Source organism: Pipra filicauda, unplaced genomic scaffold, assembly GCF_003945595.2.
Source record: "Pipra filicauda isolate LSUMZ 115617 unplaced genomic scaffold, ASM394559v2 scaffold156_size1729456_pilon, whole genome shotgun sequence".
NCBI classification, from domain to species: Eukaryota; Metazoa; Chordata; class Aves; order Passeriformes; family Pipridae; genus Pipra; species Pipra filicauda.
The window spans coordinates 1,585,276-1,603,201 of record NW_024104062.1 but is presented as its reverse complement, the minus strand read 5'-3'; the positions used below and the strand labels follow the sequence as shown (position 1 = coordinate 1,603,201).

At 39.7% G+C, this 17,926-nt stretch overlaps 1 protein-coding gene across 3 annotated transcripts in view; it reads right to left on the bottom strand.

Annotated features, from left to right (window-relative positions):
* The window catches only part of LRFN2 (leucine rich repeat and fibronectin type III domain containing 2), a 158,762-nt gene that overhangs the window by 76,413 nt on the left and 64,423 nt on the right, over positions 1-17,926 (bottom strand). For 2 of the 3 annotated variants that reach the window (XM_027748903.2, XM_027748900.2), the window contains one exon: positions 2,089-2,317. The exons of the other annotated variant lie outside the window; for it this stretch is intronic. The gene's annotated coding sequence lies outside the window, so the exon portion shown is untranslated. The remainder of the gene's footprint in view (positions 1-2,088; positions 2,318-17,926) is intronic. 3 annotated transcript variants of the gene reach the window in all.

The window sequence follows — 17,926 nt, the reverse complement described above, 5'->3', positions numbered from 1 at the left end:
CCCTAATATTTGTTGGAGGTACAAAAAGGCTCGTTACACACAGTGGATGTTGTCTGCCTCGACTTTGGCAAAGCATTTGAGACTGTCTCCCATAAGGTCCTCATAGACAAGCTCAGGAAATGCAGGTTAGATGAATGGACAATGAGGTGGATCAAGAACTGGATGAATAGCAGAGCTCAGAGGGTTGTGATTAATGGAGTAGAATCCAGTTGGAGGCCTGTTGTCAGTGGTGTTCCCCAGGGATCAATACTGGGTCCAGTCTTATCCAACTTGTTTATCAGTGACCTGGACGAAGGGATAGAGTGTATCCTCAGCAAGTTCACTGATGATATAAACCAAGGGGGGGGGGAGTGGCTTATACACCTGAAGGCTGTGCTGCCATGCAGTAGGACCTTAATAGGCTGGAGAGCTGGTCAGAGAGAAACCTGAGGAGGTTCAACAAGGGCAGGTGCAGGGTCATGCACCTGGGGAAGAATAACCCCATGTACCAGTTTAGGTTTAGGGCTGACCTACTAGAGAGCAATTCTGCTGAAAAGGACCTGTCTTGGTGGATGACAAGTTGACTATGATCTGGCAGCGTGCCCTTGCAACCAGGAAGGCCAATGGTATCCTGAGGTGCATCAAGAAGAGTGTGGCCAAGGGGTTGAAGAAGGTGATCTTGCACCTCTACTCAGCTCTAGTGAGGCCACATATGGATTACTGTATTCGGTTCTTGGCTCCTCAGTACAAGAAAGGCAAGGAGTTACTGGAGATGGCCACAAAGATGATGAGCAGTCTGAAGCATCTCTCTTATGAGGAGAGATTGCAGAAGCTGGGCCTGTTTAGTCTAAAGAAGAGAACACAGAGGGGATCTCATTAATGCATATAAATATCTCAAAGGTGGGTGCCAAGAGGATGGTGCCAGACTCTTTTCAGTGCTGTCCAGTGACAGGACAAGGAGCAATGGACATAAACTAAAACATAAGAAGTTCCACCTCAACATGAAGAAGAATTTCTTTGCATTGCTGGTGGCAGAGCACTGGAACAGGTTGCCAAGGTAGGTCATGGAGTTTCCTTCTCTGGAGACATTCAAAACCTACCTGGATGCATTCCTGTGTAACCTGCTCCAGGTGATCCTGCCTTGGCAGAGGGGTTGGACTAGATGATCTCCAGAGGTGCCTTCCAACCCCAACAATTCTGTGATTTTGTGGTTGACTTAATAGCTTACAGACCCTGGGTGACAATAATTGAATTATCATAATATACAACAGGAACAAAATCAACAAGCCTTGCTGTGATTTCCAGCTGTACCAGTTGGTGTTTTGATCCAGAATGCCAAAGAGATACAGAAGGTTCATCTTTCCTAACTTGATTCCATCAGAAGAAAATGCTCCAGAGTTTATGAAGTTATATAAGTGAGAACAGCAGGCATGATGCTTTGACATGATGCTTTGATTTTGCTGGGCCTGAATTCTGCACAGTGATAATAACAAGCTCTAAGCTATCAAACAGTGCTTTCCATTTTAATATGGTCAAATATTTTCACAGAGCTCTGCCATCAACAGCATTTTACAGATGAAAAAGCACAGAGAAGTATATTTCTTGGAGCTGTGTGAGAAACCAGTAACATATCTGAAAGTAATACCTAGCTTTACAATCTCCTAGTCTAACACTCTAAACTACTATTTTATCCTAGAGATAAGAACATGAATAAAAAACTTTTTCATAACACCAGCAGCATAGTTTACATCACCTATATCAGAAAACAATAATGACAGGAGATCATTTTAAAAACTGACTGTTTTGGGCAACCTAAGATTTTATCTGAGCAGTGCCAAATGGCAAACTGAATATCACAGGAGCTAATGGACATATGAGAGCTAGACCTTGTATCCTGCTTTAGATGAAAGGTCCAGATGAAAGAACCACCTCATCCATTTTCAGTATCTTATAGTGGCCAAAACATTTAGCGAGGAACAGAGCAAGCATTTATCAATATTTCTCTAGAATATTCTCAGAAGACCCAAGACTTTGTAAATTATGAACTTTCTGAGACAAAAGTTGTGGTTTGTATTTAATAGCCCAGTGGCAAGGAGTGCCACACCTTACCTGAAAGCTGAAGAAGGAGCTCTATTAGTTTATTCTGAACACGAATACCTGAGTGGCAGTTGATGCCTCATAATACATGTATAGGAAGAAACACGAATAATTTCTCAATCACTCTCTCCATTTCCAGGAAAGAAACTGAGATTTTTCTCATTTTCTAGTCTTCTGTCACCAAGGTCACACCAAGTCCATGCTGACTGCTGTTAGTGCTGGGAGGGGTCCACAGACAGTCCTGTGAAAGGAGGGACTGAGATTCAGTAAAATATTACAGGCTTTGTCCCATATGACTTGTTTGGGAATTTTACTACTTGGATTGGCTGACATGGTGTTTATAAAGCATACACGGTCCATTTGCCTTTTTAATCAAGTATTTTTAGACCTTTAAATTTTTTTAAAGTTAAGATGATGAACGTAATTTCAATAAGTGGCTTTCAAAAAGAGTGTCTGTTGGCCCTACAGGGTCTTTTAAGCCCTTCAGCTATGTTTATGGATGTGATGCTGCAATGTCATTCAGAAACAGTCAAGCTCAGGCTCAAGGACAAGGGTAACAGTGTTTTGCATAGGCTAATGCACCTGGGTTTATAAGATTATTTGGCCAAATAAAACACTGTGATAGCCCAGTGGCATTGTTCCCAGGCCAGAGTTAGTCTCACCATCTTTGTAGGGCATTTCTCTGTACGGAGCGACAAGACCATCCTAAATCCTTTGATGTGTCAGTATGTGTATCACTGCCTAACTAAGCTCTTGTCTAGATTAAAAGCAAAACTTGTTTTTCAGGAACACATGGAAGTTTTCCAGGTTTTAGTTTGCCTGTCTGCATTAAATTGCCAAAACAATATATGTGGCATGCTTTAGTATGGAAGGGATTTCTAAGTATACAATCCCATTGGTCATAATTAGCAATATAATGCCTAATGATCATTAGTCAAAAGAGGTCTTCAGTTGCTTGATTTTCATCCAAAACCTGTTGATTAGTAATCCCCTGTAACTGGATCATAACACTCTACTGAAGCATTGAAGAGAAACTTGGCCTGAATTTAATCATTTGATTAGCATTCATTCAAGCAAAACATTCCCTTTTGTAGAGAGCAAGCATATTTCTACCTTTTGCTAGCTTTTGACAAGAGGCAGGTGTATTAAGCATAGGAAATTTATACAGTACAGAGTAGTTTTAGACCAAGCACATGGAAAAATACATTTTGCCTTGACAACTGCGATGCTTCCTAGTACATTGGTAAGGTATCACTGAGCTGTCATCAGCTGTGCTCTCCAATGGGAGGGAGATGGTGCACACATAGAAAAGCAAAAAAAAATAAAGGAAGAGAAGAAAAACACTTAAAATATAATTACAGAAATTAATCACAGGAATATTGTTGCTGTCATATTGCAGTTTTTTGTGATAAGCAAACAGCCAGCAAGGTTAAATTGCATTGTTTCTTCAAGAAAACATGGATCAATGTAACAGCTACTAAGATGTTGATTTTGTGCCTATGTCTTCTCTACTGAAACCTTGGGTACCTCTTGGAGTGCATTGCATCTAATCAAACTGCCTAAATTAGTCAGCAGCAGCTACTCTCAGTAACCACAGATGCACATAAACCCCTGGAAGACAATACACATTTCAGAAGCTGGATCAACACACACATATGCAGGACATTGGACAGTGAAATAATTTATGCCGAGAGTAGAGAAAATCCCTTTCAGTTTAAATACACTGAAATACTACTTTCTGCTCCAGATCACGTTGACAGCTTCTCTTTGATGGGACTGGCTGTGACTTTTGACCCCTGTACACTTTTCTGAATTGTATCAAACAAGATGCATCTCATTTTCTGCTTCCTTCAACAGCTGTATTTCCTGACCAGTCTTAGAGTACTTTACATTGGTCTCTACACTACCTACTTTTAGCCAACATTTACACCATACAGCATGATACTACTATTTTTGCCTCCCAGATTATTGCTTTTCAGTCACGCCATATTAATGAATCTTCTCTCTCTGTTGGGAGTATTTGGAGAAATTAAAAGTATAGTTAGAGGTTGGGTGAAAGTTTCCACCTTCTGCCACCCACCCCAGCCTCTCACAACTTTTTGACCAATTCTTGACATCCCTTGGAAACTTCAAATAAATCTCTGAATCCACGAGACAAGGTTAAAAATGTACCCAGCAACTCAATATGCAAGGAACTACTTCCACTACAGACAGTGGCTACTTATATCTGTCTGATTTTTTGTTTCTTCTACACCTTCCTATCTGATGAGTTAGGAGGGAATTTTTTACTCTTAATGTTCTTCCTCAGTTGATGTCCATAAGGGATCACAGCCTCTGAAGCTTCCCTGCTGGAAGCAGATATGTTGTATTGTCAGCAGATTACGGGACAGGAGTTTTCTTGTTTGGCAGTTCTAAGTCCCTTCTGGCTATGAAAAGAGGTGACAGCAATAACTAGGATGAAAAGGAAGATTAATGGTGTGTATAACACTGTATAAATAAGAAATAATCATACTTTGCAGGAAGGAGCTTTCCAGAGGAAATGGCTCAGGAGCAGAGCCAGTAACATCTATAACTAGTCATTTAGCCAGTTCGTGCAACCACCTGATAAACTTCATGCAGTTCCCTGATTATAGTTATCTTCTGACAAGAATGCCACACAAAGCAGGGAGTTCATGATCAATGTCTGGCAGGCACAGGACCCATTTTATCAAGCAAAACAACTTCTTTTGCAGACCCATATTTATAACTTTGATTAATTTCCATTTATTTTCCACAATTTATGCATTATGGATTGAAAAGAACAAGTACAATAAATACCAGTGAAGCATCTGTTAACTCTCTAATCTTCATTAAGTTTCAAATAAGTTCTAATGGACACAAACAGAGAAATTAGTATTTAATTCATATAAACTCCTTCACAAAACCTTTCACAAAGAAATTTTGTACCTAGATTAAGATTCAGCTCACTAGGTCTTGTGAATGCTTTTTAGAGTTTTAATGTCCAAAGAGCATCCTGCCTTTTGCTCACAAAAATATACACGTAATATGGAGACAAGAACATTAGAAGGGGAGGTGGGATAGCAAAGGCAATGAAGAAGAAACAATATGTGAAAAAAAAAATCTCTTCATTATACCAGTTGCTAACAGGAAAACCACTTTATCATGGGATATAAATGGGATTGCCATGATGAAGTCTTCTTAGAGAAGAGCTTCTAATTTGGTGGACAACAGCACTGTGAGTTACATATCTTTCCCGGTAACCTTCTGTGAAAGAGCACAAGCATCAGAAAGACTCTGTGTGCTTGCCTAGTTTTGAAGAGGTAAATAATGTTCTGGATGCCCGTGTCCAAGTTATGCCTGTGCCAATGAGTTCTTAGGTGCTGTTCAGCAACTTTCCTGACAAAGATTTCTGTGAGTGCTCATGGTGGTTTTAACATTTTCTGATCATTCAACATGGCATTTGGTGATTCTGTTTCTAGAAGTGCTGACATCTTCTGTCTACAACTAAAACCAATGAATCTGTGCCCTCAAACAACAAATTCATATAAGCTGTAAGGGGATAAACTGAAAGCAAAGTGTTCCAAAAATTAAGAGATGCCTATAACAATTAATTTTCGTTGCCATAACTCATGTCTTAAAGGGCAAAAGGTAAGTAATGGAGGATGATAGCATGAATTGGATTTGAGGCAGAGAGTTATGGCACCTAGTGGGGAATTGAAGGGTACAGTTAGGTCCTTTTTTATACTATTCAACCCCTATTCTTCTCTTTGGTAAAATCTAGTGATGTATCACCTAAGGTGGAAGACAACAGAGCTCCAGAAGGGAGAGAAAAGTATGCCTAAATACACCTTTCCTGGGTTATACAAATAGTTTGTGGAGATGTAGTCCTGACATTTTAGAGATCAGAAAACATACTTACAATATCTTTTCAGCTTTGATCACAGCCCTGATGTCCAGAGTGCGAGGAGACCCTCTTTAACAACCATGAACCAAAAAAAAGAAATATAAGAGAAAAATCTTTCTTCCCTCAACCACAGAGTGAAAGTCACTTGGCAGAAAGAAAAATTTCCTTGTGGTATCCAGAGGTCATAAAGCAGAAACATCAGTCTTTGCTGAAGTTCACTAGGGTCTACAGAAATCTTTTCACAGCTGTCTTTGAGTTGTGTTAGAAGTCATGATCACAGTTGAAGTCTTTTTATTGAGTGAACATGACATGCAATTGCTGCAGTGTATCTTCCTTAGCAATTGACAAATAAGGACATTTCCATATGGCCATTCCTTCTGTCAGATAGTTTGGACTAATATGTCTCCACTAATACCTGTGTCCTCCTTACAAAAGAAAATGTTTCCCCTCTCCCTAGACACCATGAAGCATCTGTAAATTTGATGAGATGCAGCTATTTTCATAAATCAACAAACCAATCAATCTTCTAAGTGGCCTTGGCTTATTTTTCTTTTCTGATCTTCTGCATCTCCTAGTGGCTATTCAATGGTCCTTATGAGCCAGCTTGTGGTCCTCAGCACTCTGTGAAGTAGAAATGTGCCCCACCTATGCAGCTATTTATGCACACAACACAGATTAATCACTTTGTGTTTTTCTCCCAGCAAACAGAGTTTGAGCCGATTTTCTGTACGGACCTGAGTCATATCAAGTCCTGGAACCACTTAAAATCAGGAATGTCCTGACTCAATATGGGAAAAATCTCATTATCTAAAAGGGACAACTGTGTGTCCTCAATTCCTGTGAAAACACAGTCGCCCGTGGAAGGTGTTGCCTCTATAACTGTAGATAAATTTTGGGTTTGTGCAGGAGATTTCAACTGATGGAAATTGATCAATTCTTTTTTTTCCTATAGATGTAAACATCAATAGTAAGGTTTGAAATACACAAGTCCGTGAAACTTTTACTGTTGATTTCAAATATCCTACCAGTTTTCCCCTCAGTGATGACTTTGGAAATTTGAAAATGTGAAAATGATTGCTAAAAATGGCCTGACACAGGGTATAACTTTGCACGTGTATTTTTGTGAAATATTTGCTTACAGTAAATCTTCTTGAAAATTAACTCTCGGTACAATTTTTTTTTCTCTGACTTAAATATTTATCATGTCAGCACATTCTCCTGTTATTCTTGTTTCTGGTCATATCTTTGATTAAATTCCTAGGTTAATTTATAGGAATGGCACAGCAAACCCGGCAGCCATAATCCTTTTAGTAGTTCAATATGTTTATGAGGGTTGAAGAATGTTAAATGTGGCAGTTTAAATGCTAAGCTGAGTAATCAGTTCATTAGGAATTTGCTCAATGTGTTTGCCATCTGCAGCTGAAGCATGCAAAACTGGACTCAGATAATTCACCAGACAGTTTAATGTATGAACAAGATAAACTCCTCAAACATTGATTGACAAACCCTGGAATTTTGTTAGCAGAGTTAAATGCATATTCACACCCACATCCGTGGATAACTTATTCACTTTCATCATAGAGGAACAGTAATACAAATGTATGTAGCAGTCAGGTCAGGTATGCACAACTCCACCTCCAACATCCTGACGCAGGACAGCCTCAGTCAGCAAAGCCAGGCTTCAGGGGATCGAGGAGGAATGTGAATGTGAACTTCCATCACAAGTATTGGAAACCTTTCAGTTGATTGCTATGGGGACCATACCACACCTGCGTGAGACGCTTGCAGACTGAAATACACATGATGAATACTTTGAAATACTCTATGGTGGCCTGTATTTCTGTCTGGAGGAACTACATTCCCCATTGCAGCAAAATCCTGTTGCCTTCTTGAAGCTATTTCAGCCTTTTGAAATCAAACTTCATTTGGTGCTGTCCCATTCTTCTCTTCTACTCTAGTCTGATGAATACCCATTCCACAGCCAGAATGTAGTTTGTTGTTTTTATTTTTTCCTCCCATACATGTAATTCCTCTCATTGACCCTTATCTCACTCTCCACTGAAAACTTTATCTCTGCTAATGTTAAAAACAACCACAACCATCAATAATTCAACAAAACTCAGAAACAAATTACTCAAATTTCACCCAAGCTCCCATGCTAATATATTTTTTCTGACTGAGTTTATACCTTTAGACATTTCTAACTCCTAAGATGCAAGGAATAGAGCAATTTAGGGGGAGTTCAAATCCCTGGTTTTATGTCTGATCTGATAGTCTCCAGATGCACCATACAGCCCCAATATGACAAACACCCTTGCCTAGGCAGCAAGAGGAATTTGTTTAGGTCAGTTACAGTGTGAAGAAAATGGCCAGAAAATGCTGAACCACCCCAGACTCCATGGTTTCCTGAGCATCTATGTGTTTTTTTCAGTAAAGGAAGGTGTCTCTATCACAGTAATGAATTATAGACTTTTCATGTCAGTACCTAAGATGTCTGTGAGGATAAACCTGAAGCAGCACCTCCTCCTCCAGCACTCCATAAGCATTCACTCAATTCCTTCCTAGCATCCTATTAAATGCAGAAGCAATTCATGAAGCCCTGAGTATTTCACTGATCAAAAATCTCTTGAGGCTCTGCTTCTGCAACAAAAATTTGTGTAAGGAGAGAAAGGAGGGCAGAGGAGAAACAGCACAGCAAAACCCTGTATCAAGGCTTGGCATGATAAACAAACCTGTGAAGGAAGGGTGTGCTGTGGGGAGAGGGAGGGGTGAAGTGATTATGTGGCAGAGAATAATCTTCTTCCACAAAATGCCTCTGGGACAGAGGAAGCAAGAAAACATGAGAATCCCACCAGTACACACAATGACCCTTCAAAGCACCATGGGGAACCCACTGATGAAGCGCTGCTCTCTAATGCCTCCTGCCAACTCGGTGTTTGCCAAATCCCATTTGCTTCTAATCACTCACAGACAGTTGCTTGGCCTTAATCTGCTCCCTCTTTTTCTGGCACAGAGTTGGAGTTAGGCTGCAGAAGCTTGCTTGGTGCTAGTGTGTGAAAGTAGGACTGTGACTATCTTCATGACCCACAGAGAAATAAAAATGCTGACTGTCCTGCCTTGGTGGTTGCCTTGGACAAGTCCTGGAGAAGCAGGTGGGTAGCAGGATGGGCATGTGGACCTGCCTGATATTATTATAAGGGTTACTCTTATAGGAAGAGTCATCATCATTATCATGGCTAGGTTTCGTGAACAAAGATTTGGAAAGGGCTCTACACACTTAGGATGTGGGACCTGATGGGATTCATCCAAGAATTCTCAAAGAGCTAGCTGATGTCATCGCAAAATCTCTCTTGATGATTTTCTAATGGCTGTGGGAATCCAGAGAGATCCCAGCTGACTGGAAGTTGGTTAACATTGCTCCAGTTTTCAGGAAGAGCAAGAAGCAGGACCCCAGAAACTACAGGCCTGTCAGTCTCACTTCAGTGCCTGGAAAAGTTATGGAGAAGATTATTCTAGGAAGTATTGAAAAACACTTGAAAGACAATGCAGTCATTGGTCACAGCCAGCACGGCTTCCTGAGAGGAAAGTCCTGCTTATCAAAACTGATTTCCTTTCATGACAAGGTAACCCACCTAGCTGATCAAGGGAAGCCAGTTGATGTAATCTTTTTGGTTTTCAGTAAAGCTTTTGATACTATCTCTCACAGGATCCTTCTGGGCAGAATGTCCAGTGCACAGATGGATAAACACACCATGTCATGGGTGAGCAATTGGCTCGTGGGTCGAGCACAGAGGATAATGGTGAATGCGGTAACATCAGACTGGCCTTTCAGAGGTAATTCCAGTTTTCTGGAAGATCCTTCATGGCACAGCAAGCACAAAGAGAAAAGAGAGTCCTTATAGGTTCTAATGACCCAGACAAAACACCAAGGCAAACCTAATCTGGATCTGAGCAGTGTTTGCCACTCTCTGTAAGACCAGCTAATCATTGCATACACCTTTCTTCAACCCTTAAATTAGGGTAATACTTAAGGACAAAGAATTGCTTTCTGACCCTCCCCTCCATACCTTCAACAGCAGAAGCAATCAGCTGACACTCTGAAGCACAGCGACTGATTGCATTTTGCATGCATAATGGTGGCTGTTATTATTGGTAAGAACAACAGTTTTACAGTTCAACAAATGTGTCTTAATCATTTTCTGCTTATGTAACACACCATGTACAAGTATTAATGCAATCAAGTGCACTCCAAATACTAACCACCGAAGTATTGCCTGCAGTGTTCTTTTACTTGATAAACTGTTACTGAATCTAAAGGTCTGGATAGAAAATCACTGTGCAGAAACTGGGTGATTTGAGGGAATTGGTCAGGTATTTAGATGTTTCAGAGGTAAAGTAATCCTCAATAGTTATGGATTTAAGATCTAGTTTAAGAAAAATGAAAGAAAATTCCTCCTGTGTCTCTGATCTCTTTTGCCACTGGGCCATCAGGATTACTTGCACTGATTTCTGTCTTGTTATTCTGAATTTAAAATCTTGTAAGAGCAGATGAAGCCTGTATGCAGCAATAATTTTATCTACCCTGGAGAAAAGGGAAAAAAAAAAGGGGGGGAAAGCTATGTGTGTACATATAGGGATTTTGCTTCTCATGCTCATAAATTAATTATGCCAGTACCCTCTTTAGCACTGAGGAGAACAGCTACAGACTGTTGTACATCTGTATGCTGAGCTCCCTCATCCTTTCAACAGAGTAGATTCATCTCAGCTACATACTGAGAGAATCTTGTGACCCCTGCACACCTGAGTGATTGTCTGGGAGAGCGCACAAGCCAAATCCTCTCCAGGGATCTTTCTAGCAATGTGACAGGATGAACAATTAGATCTGGATGCCCAGGAACCTTTTCTTGCACTTTTTAAAATCCTAAACTATAATAATCGCAGCATTGCTGAACCAAATTTGCTTAAGATATAGTATTTTAAATTAGGGATTGCTAGCAAACTGAAAATAAAGGTTACTTTTAAAATAGTACTACTACGAGATGCACTTTCTTTCATCAGTGAACATGTCATTTCATCTTTTCTTAATGTGAAGGAGGGAGAACAACAAACTCACTCAGATGGGGAGACAAACAGTTCCCAAAAGGCCCCTGATAATTCATTTCTAACTTGGAAGTATCTGGGGGGCTTAACAGTCCTTGCTACAGCATTTTTCATATTTACATATTAGTGCAAGATAAACCTTGAAATGATATCATTTGCCAAAGGCAAATGTCACCTTGGCTTTTTGATAGAGCATTGGTCAATTTGCACGGTTCAGGTAAAGTGTACAGAAGCATTCCTATTGTCTGGTTCTTCTCCTTACCAGGCTTTGGACTAGAAGAGTTTTGTTTGTCTCTGTTCTTCGTTCTGACTCTTCTCTGCGTGAAATCAAAATGAGGTATTTTTCTGTGAATTGTTTGGTGACTTGGACTAAGAAAATATCATCAATCCATGTGCCGTGGACCATTCAATTGGTTTGTAACCAAGATTTTAGACCCAGAAAACCCACTGAGCATATCCCTACTGCTGACTTAAGCATAATAAAGAACTTTTTAACCTATGAGACTACACAAGGCCATTCTGGTTGGTTTCCTGCCAACAACATGTGAAGCTTGCTCAGGCCCTTTAACTAAATTTTAAGACAATCATTGTCATGGCACTGGTGAGCAAGTTTCTGCAGTCACTGTTTCAAAGGCAGAAAAGAATAAGCTGCCCTTCATTGAACACTACAGCAAACTGAGCAAATGGGAGCAGAGTCAGAACTGAGACCAGCAGGCATGCCTTCTTGTCTTTTCCTTGCTCTAAGTAATGCTTAATGCTTAATGGTATAGACAACCCCAGGAGCTGAGCCATGCGTTTCCCCAGGCTCAGGTAGGTACTGGAAGGAAAGTCCAGACATACACTGTGCTCTTGACAAGTTATTTTGTCTAAATATTATAATGATTATTCCCAAGATTTTAGATTATTTTTCATGGCAGAAAAATGAGCAATTTGATTTCCTTACTGCTGGGATCAAACAGCCAAAGATAAAGATAAAGCCTGTGGCATTATGATATAAATACATATGAATAAATTACAGTAGGACAAGGAAGACAAAGAATGTCCTCTTCTCAGTGGCACTCAACACCAGAATGACCTTTCTATGTTAGAGTTTCAAAGTTTGAAGAATTACATTACACTCGTGCCCTCTCAGCTTCTAAGAATATTTTTACCCCTCTACTAGGGGTCTCATGACTTTCTCTATAATGGTAGGTTATTGACAGATATCAGAAACAATAAAAACAAAGGTATCTTGCACTGGGGGATGTGAAGCTCCAAGAAGCAGATTATGCAAAAATAAGTCTTTTTTCAGTGTCTTGTGGGAGTCAGGATATGTGTGACTGGCTTTATCTCCTGAGGATGATGTAAAGGCTTGGCTTTCACAAGTTTAGGAATCATGAATCTAGATGTTTCTATAGCAGAAAATGCAGCACAGAAAATAGCAACATCCAAAAAAATACAGAGCAGTCCCTCAACATTTAACCATGCATAGCAACAATACATTCCATTATGACAGCCAATAAAGAATAGAGTATCCAGATGAATGGGGTATATTTTTGGATTTGCATATTAAATGTATTAACAGTATAGCCCAGACCACAGCCAGGATGTTAAGGGTTGCAAAAGGGAATTACTGTGCAATTGATAATGGCAAGGATGAACAACTCAGTGCATGGGGGATCATATATGCATAGTGTCCTGATCATTACCATTCTGGATCAAAAAAATTAGCATTTGCAAAGAAAAGAGTAGTGTCTTCTGAGTTGCCATCATCTAAATTCTTCTGTTTAACAAATTCTCTTAGACCTGTCTTGGTTACAAAATTTGTACGGGTACAAAAGACAGGTAAAGTAGAATTATATAAGTGACAGCTTATCTGAATGAATCTGAACCTCTTGACTGGAGAGATGTTTGCTTTATGAGAGGGAAAATTTACCTTGTGTTGTCTTAGCAGAAGGAAAAAGGAAAAAAAAGAGATGCAAGTACAGAAGAACTGTGGAAAGGGAGAAATAGTGGAAGTCACAGTAATTGGATGTAGCTGCTTTACCAAAGTACTGAACAAATGAGCTGGAAAATATCCCGTGTTCAAACACAGTGGTACTTCATTCTCCTGCAGCAGCGGGTAGAGTGAAGGGCCAGAGACATTTTCTCTGCAAAATCCACCATTAAGATATGTGCTGTATGCTGTGTGGCACCTCACTATTTACTTCAGGTTGTTGATGCCAGCCAAGTGTGTTGGACCGTATGCATTGCTGCAGGTTAAGAATCCCTCCAAGTACTGATCAGGATTTTTCCAGTGACTGAATCTACGGCAAATCATCTGCACAGTATGGGCCTCATTTTCCCCAGATGTGAAAAATTAACAAACTCTTGTCATTTATCAAATTGACAGAGTTAAAATTAGTTGACAAAAAGCAGCACAAAACCTTACTCCTTGGACTAATAGTTTTTCACCTAACTAATATGTCCAATTTCTCTGGAATTGGATATTTAATTATTCTCTAAGACTGTAATATTTACACGGTATTTTGGAAGAAATTTTAATGATGCCCTCTTATAAGTCTCAACATTGATTTTTTTTCTAAAGAGACATGACTTTTATTAGCCAGAAGAAACTTAATAGTTAATCATGGTACTGGAAGGGATTCTGTGTCCCTACTTTGTGAACTGTATTCACAAGAGGACATGAAGATGGAAGAGAATTATGCCATCTGAGGTTTTGCCTGACATGGTTTGAAAATAGAGAAAAAGAAGCCAGAATGTTAGGAGTATTTACAGAGTTAAAATTAAAAAAGTCATCATTAGAAATATTGAAACATAAGCAAACTTGATCATCTAGAAATGCTGGTTTTTAAAGATTAATCTGAAATACCTTTTTCCAAATTACCTCAAACTTGATTTTTACAGCGTTTAAAAAAGAGACAAAACACTAACTGTTGGAAAAATTTCTACAGTTCTCATTTAGCTTGACTGCAAACGAGTGCTGTAGATGACTGAGGTAGCAATTCAATTAGGAATCCAGAAAACATTGGTTTATTACTATAATTGCTCTTATTATGGCTCAACCTAAAAATTTCCAAGATCAAGATGTCAGAGTGTTAGGGTCCATCCAAACATCTAATACACTCGTCTAAAGAAGCTGCTAATCTAAATAAGCAAAATACTAGGAGGGAAACAGAAATATTAGCCAATATTATTTTGAATGCAAAGAGCATGTAACACTAAGAGGAAGCAAAATGCCAAGGCTACTCAAGAAATCAGTGTCAGAGCCAGGAATTGTTCTGACACCCTGAGAGAGCATATTCAGTGCAAAAGCATCCTTGTCCTCTGAAGAGTTATGATATAAAGAAGTTATTCTGTGTGATGAAAAAGGAAAAACAGAGGCTGTGTCTTCATGCCACTCCAGATCCAGGATTAGTTTCTTACAGTAATGAGATGGCTAAGTAATTCCACAGGATTTCACCAAAGTAATCAAGTCCAGACATTCAGCCTTAAGACAGTGATGGAGCCAAAGTCTTTGCTGCTATCAATGCACATAGTTAAACAGCAAGAAAGTAATTTGAAAAGTGCCTTCTGCTAGAGCTGCCACAATTCTTCCTGAAGCATGCCCTGGCTAGAAGTGCATTTAAGACAGTAGGACTATTAAGATCCTTCCTGGTAAAAAGTTGCCAGTGATGCTGGTGTGTATGTGCCCTTGGAATGCCCAGGCTGTCAGCTGCAGCAGCTGCTGCTTCATTCATTATACATGAGGAGTCACAGGCAGTGTGAAGCACTGAAATTAATCCTGACAGAGTCATGAATAAAATGTAAATATATCTTGAGACGGAAACGTTTGCAAGGGAATTAAAAATAAAAAAAAAAAAGAAAGAAAGAAAGAAAAAGGAAAAAAAGAAAAAAGGAGGAAAAAAGGGGGAAACCGATCAATTGTAGGAATGTGGAAGAATGAAGCCATACAGTCTGCAGGGTGAACACCTGTGTCTTCTTGCCTCATTTCATGCCACCAGGAAGCAGACTCCAGGACTTCTAGCACACAACACAGTGTGGCAGCTGCCTGGGGATATAAACATAGCATCTCAACCCCTCAACCCACCCCCCAAAAATAAAAATAAACAAACCCACAAACAACAAAAAACTCTCCAAACCAAATAAACACACACACACACCCTCCCCAAAACCAAAAGAAAAAAAGAAACAAGCCAACAAAAAAACCCCAACAAAATCCCATGTGTGATAGGGAGTTTTAAACCCAAATGAATTGTGGAACTTGCCTTGAGAGAAATAGAATACGGCTTGCTCTGTGGATGGATTTGGCAGAAAAGGGAAAAGGTAGTATCCACTTGGCTTTTAGCCATGTCTTCCTATTATCTCAGTGCCTAGTTAAAAAGTACTGCCAGTTTTGTTTGGAGCTTTAAGACAAGTCTGTTTCTGATTGCTACATCTTTCAATAGGCAGTGACTGTATGAGTTCTTCTAGGTTGTCTGCCCAGTAAAGCAGCCAGTTAAATCACTTTTGGTAGAACTATGTAATCCAGCTGGGAGGGGGTTAACTCCCGGAGAAGCCCAGACTACACTGACTATCATATGACTGTTCACATTGCCTGGTAGCCATCAAGTTGCTTCACATCACCCTGCCTCAGATTATCTGGTTTTACAATCCATCAAATGATATTAATCTGCTTCACTGGGGGATGACAAAGAATTATATGATTCTGGATTCTTGATAAAACGTTGTTCTCTAGATGCAAAGACTGAATATAACACTGATTTTTCACAGCCTCTTTCATCCCCTGTGATTTTAAAACTGCAGGTCAAATATTGCTCTCAGCTACACCCAGGCAATTCCAACCAATTTCAGTTGCAGGCAGGACAAAAGGCTGAATATGCAGGGCTCAATCTAACATCACCACAATTTGTATATGTATGTTTGTGGAGGACACACAAAAACCTCTCTCTGACAGCAATAGTACCTACCCAGTGGGGTGCGGGAGAGAGAAATGAAGAATCATTTTCCCAGTGGAAACTACAGTGAGAATTTTAAGCAGGGAGAATGTAATTACCTGAAATGGAATCGTACATTATACCCATCACACCATTCCACATAAAAATTTAAAGCACGATTTGCAACCGAGAAAGCTGAGGTGAATTTCTGAGTTTCATTAATTTGGTTCCTCCGTTTTAGCACAGTGCTGCTCATGAGAGGCAGATTGACCTTCATGGAGAACCAGAACCACCTTCTCCATGCCCTTACCTGGAGGGAGAAGCTGGGAGGTGTGTTGTACCTTTTCCTGAAAGGACTTCATCTACAGATCCTCCATTATAATCTTTGTACTGCTTTTACCCAACACAGATATTTTATCTATACATTAATGGATTCATATATGTAACTTAACCACAGTCCCTAACTCCACTGGATGCACTGGAGGCACTGGATGCCTCAAAATCCCTAAGGCTCTTATCCTTCCAATGAATCCCTCCTGAGACACAGTGACAATTTTAACGGCAAGAACTGAGGCTCAGAAAAACTGAGAGAATAATTCATTTGACTTTAGAAGTCTAAAATGTAGGTGTCTGCACTTAAGCTAGAAAAAAAGGCTTTTCTGTAAGTCATGAGGCAAAAAGAGGTGCTTATAGGGCTGAACTGCTCTAAGTGTCTGTTTTAGGAAGGAGTTGACCATTCCCTGGAAATGCCTGCTTTCTTTCTTTGTCTGTAAGGAAAGGTTACATAATAGCCCTGTTATTTAGACCTATGCAGTCTAAAAAGAAATCCATAGTGGAATAGGGAATTGAAACCATGTCTCCTAATTCATATACAAATTTCTTGAGCAGAGAGCCATGATCCTATTCCTGAAACAATTATACCAAAATCTTAAAAAATATAGTCCTGCTAGGAAAATTGCCTTCAGCCCTTTGCAGATGTTGTGTCCCATGAGTGAATGGGTAATTCTACGTCATCTCCCACCACATTTTCAAAGAAACAGTGAGACCTACACTGTGTTGCTGAGCAGAGGAGCATTGTACCTCCAGTGGTTCAGCAGATGAAGTTTCCATATTAAGAAGATAAAGCTGAATCTCAGAGAATTTCCACCTGACTAAACACAGGAATTGAGCTAGACTGATGAGCGTCTATAGACTTGTGGGTCACTTTACTCGTGCTTATCGTTGTATAACAGAGGAATTTATTTTACTTATAATACTTATTTAATTATGAAACAAATAGACAAAATAATAATAACCAAAACCTTGGTACTAGCTGACTGTGGCACCAATGACTAAAGGAAAAGTGCCTACATACAACTTCAGTATGGAGAAGGAAAATATTAGGGGGGGCCTAGTCTTCTAATATGTCCAAGAAAGTAACTGAGAAGACAGCACCGAGCTCTTTATTGAGAAGCAGGATGGAACAACAAAAAAGAAAATTGTCATAAATTAAACCAGGAGAGCTTCAAGTTGGGTATAAGAAGAAACTTGTTCAGAATGAGGACAGCCGGTCAAGCATTGGAGCGGTCTCCATATTTGGAATTTTTCAAGACCTGACTGAATAAAGATCTGGTTAAGCTGGTCCAGCCTCACAGCTGACTCCATTTTGAGCAAGAGGTTGGTCAAAAGACCTCCTGAGTTCCAAGCTCCCTTGCAAAACATATTATTCTGTGATTGTTTGATAAAGATATTGATTATGGACTGCTTCCCATCGTATAACAAAGCATTCAGAGAGTAAATAAATGTAGTCCTTATTGAAACTTCATGTGGAGTAAATAAATACAGATGTACAACAGTGGCCTTCTCAATCCTTTGTGTGATGTGTGCAGCAGTGGGGAGTAGAAATTCACATTGTATTTTTGCAATTTTGCGGCCTAAAAGTTTGTTCAGC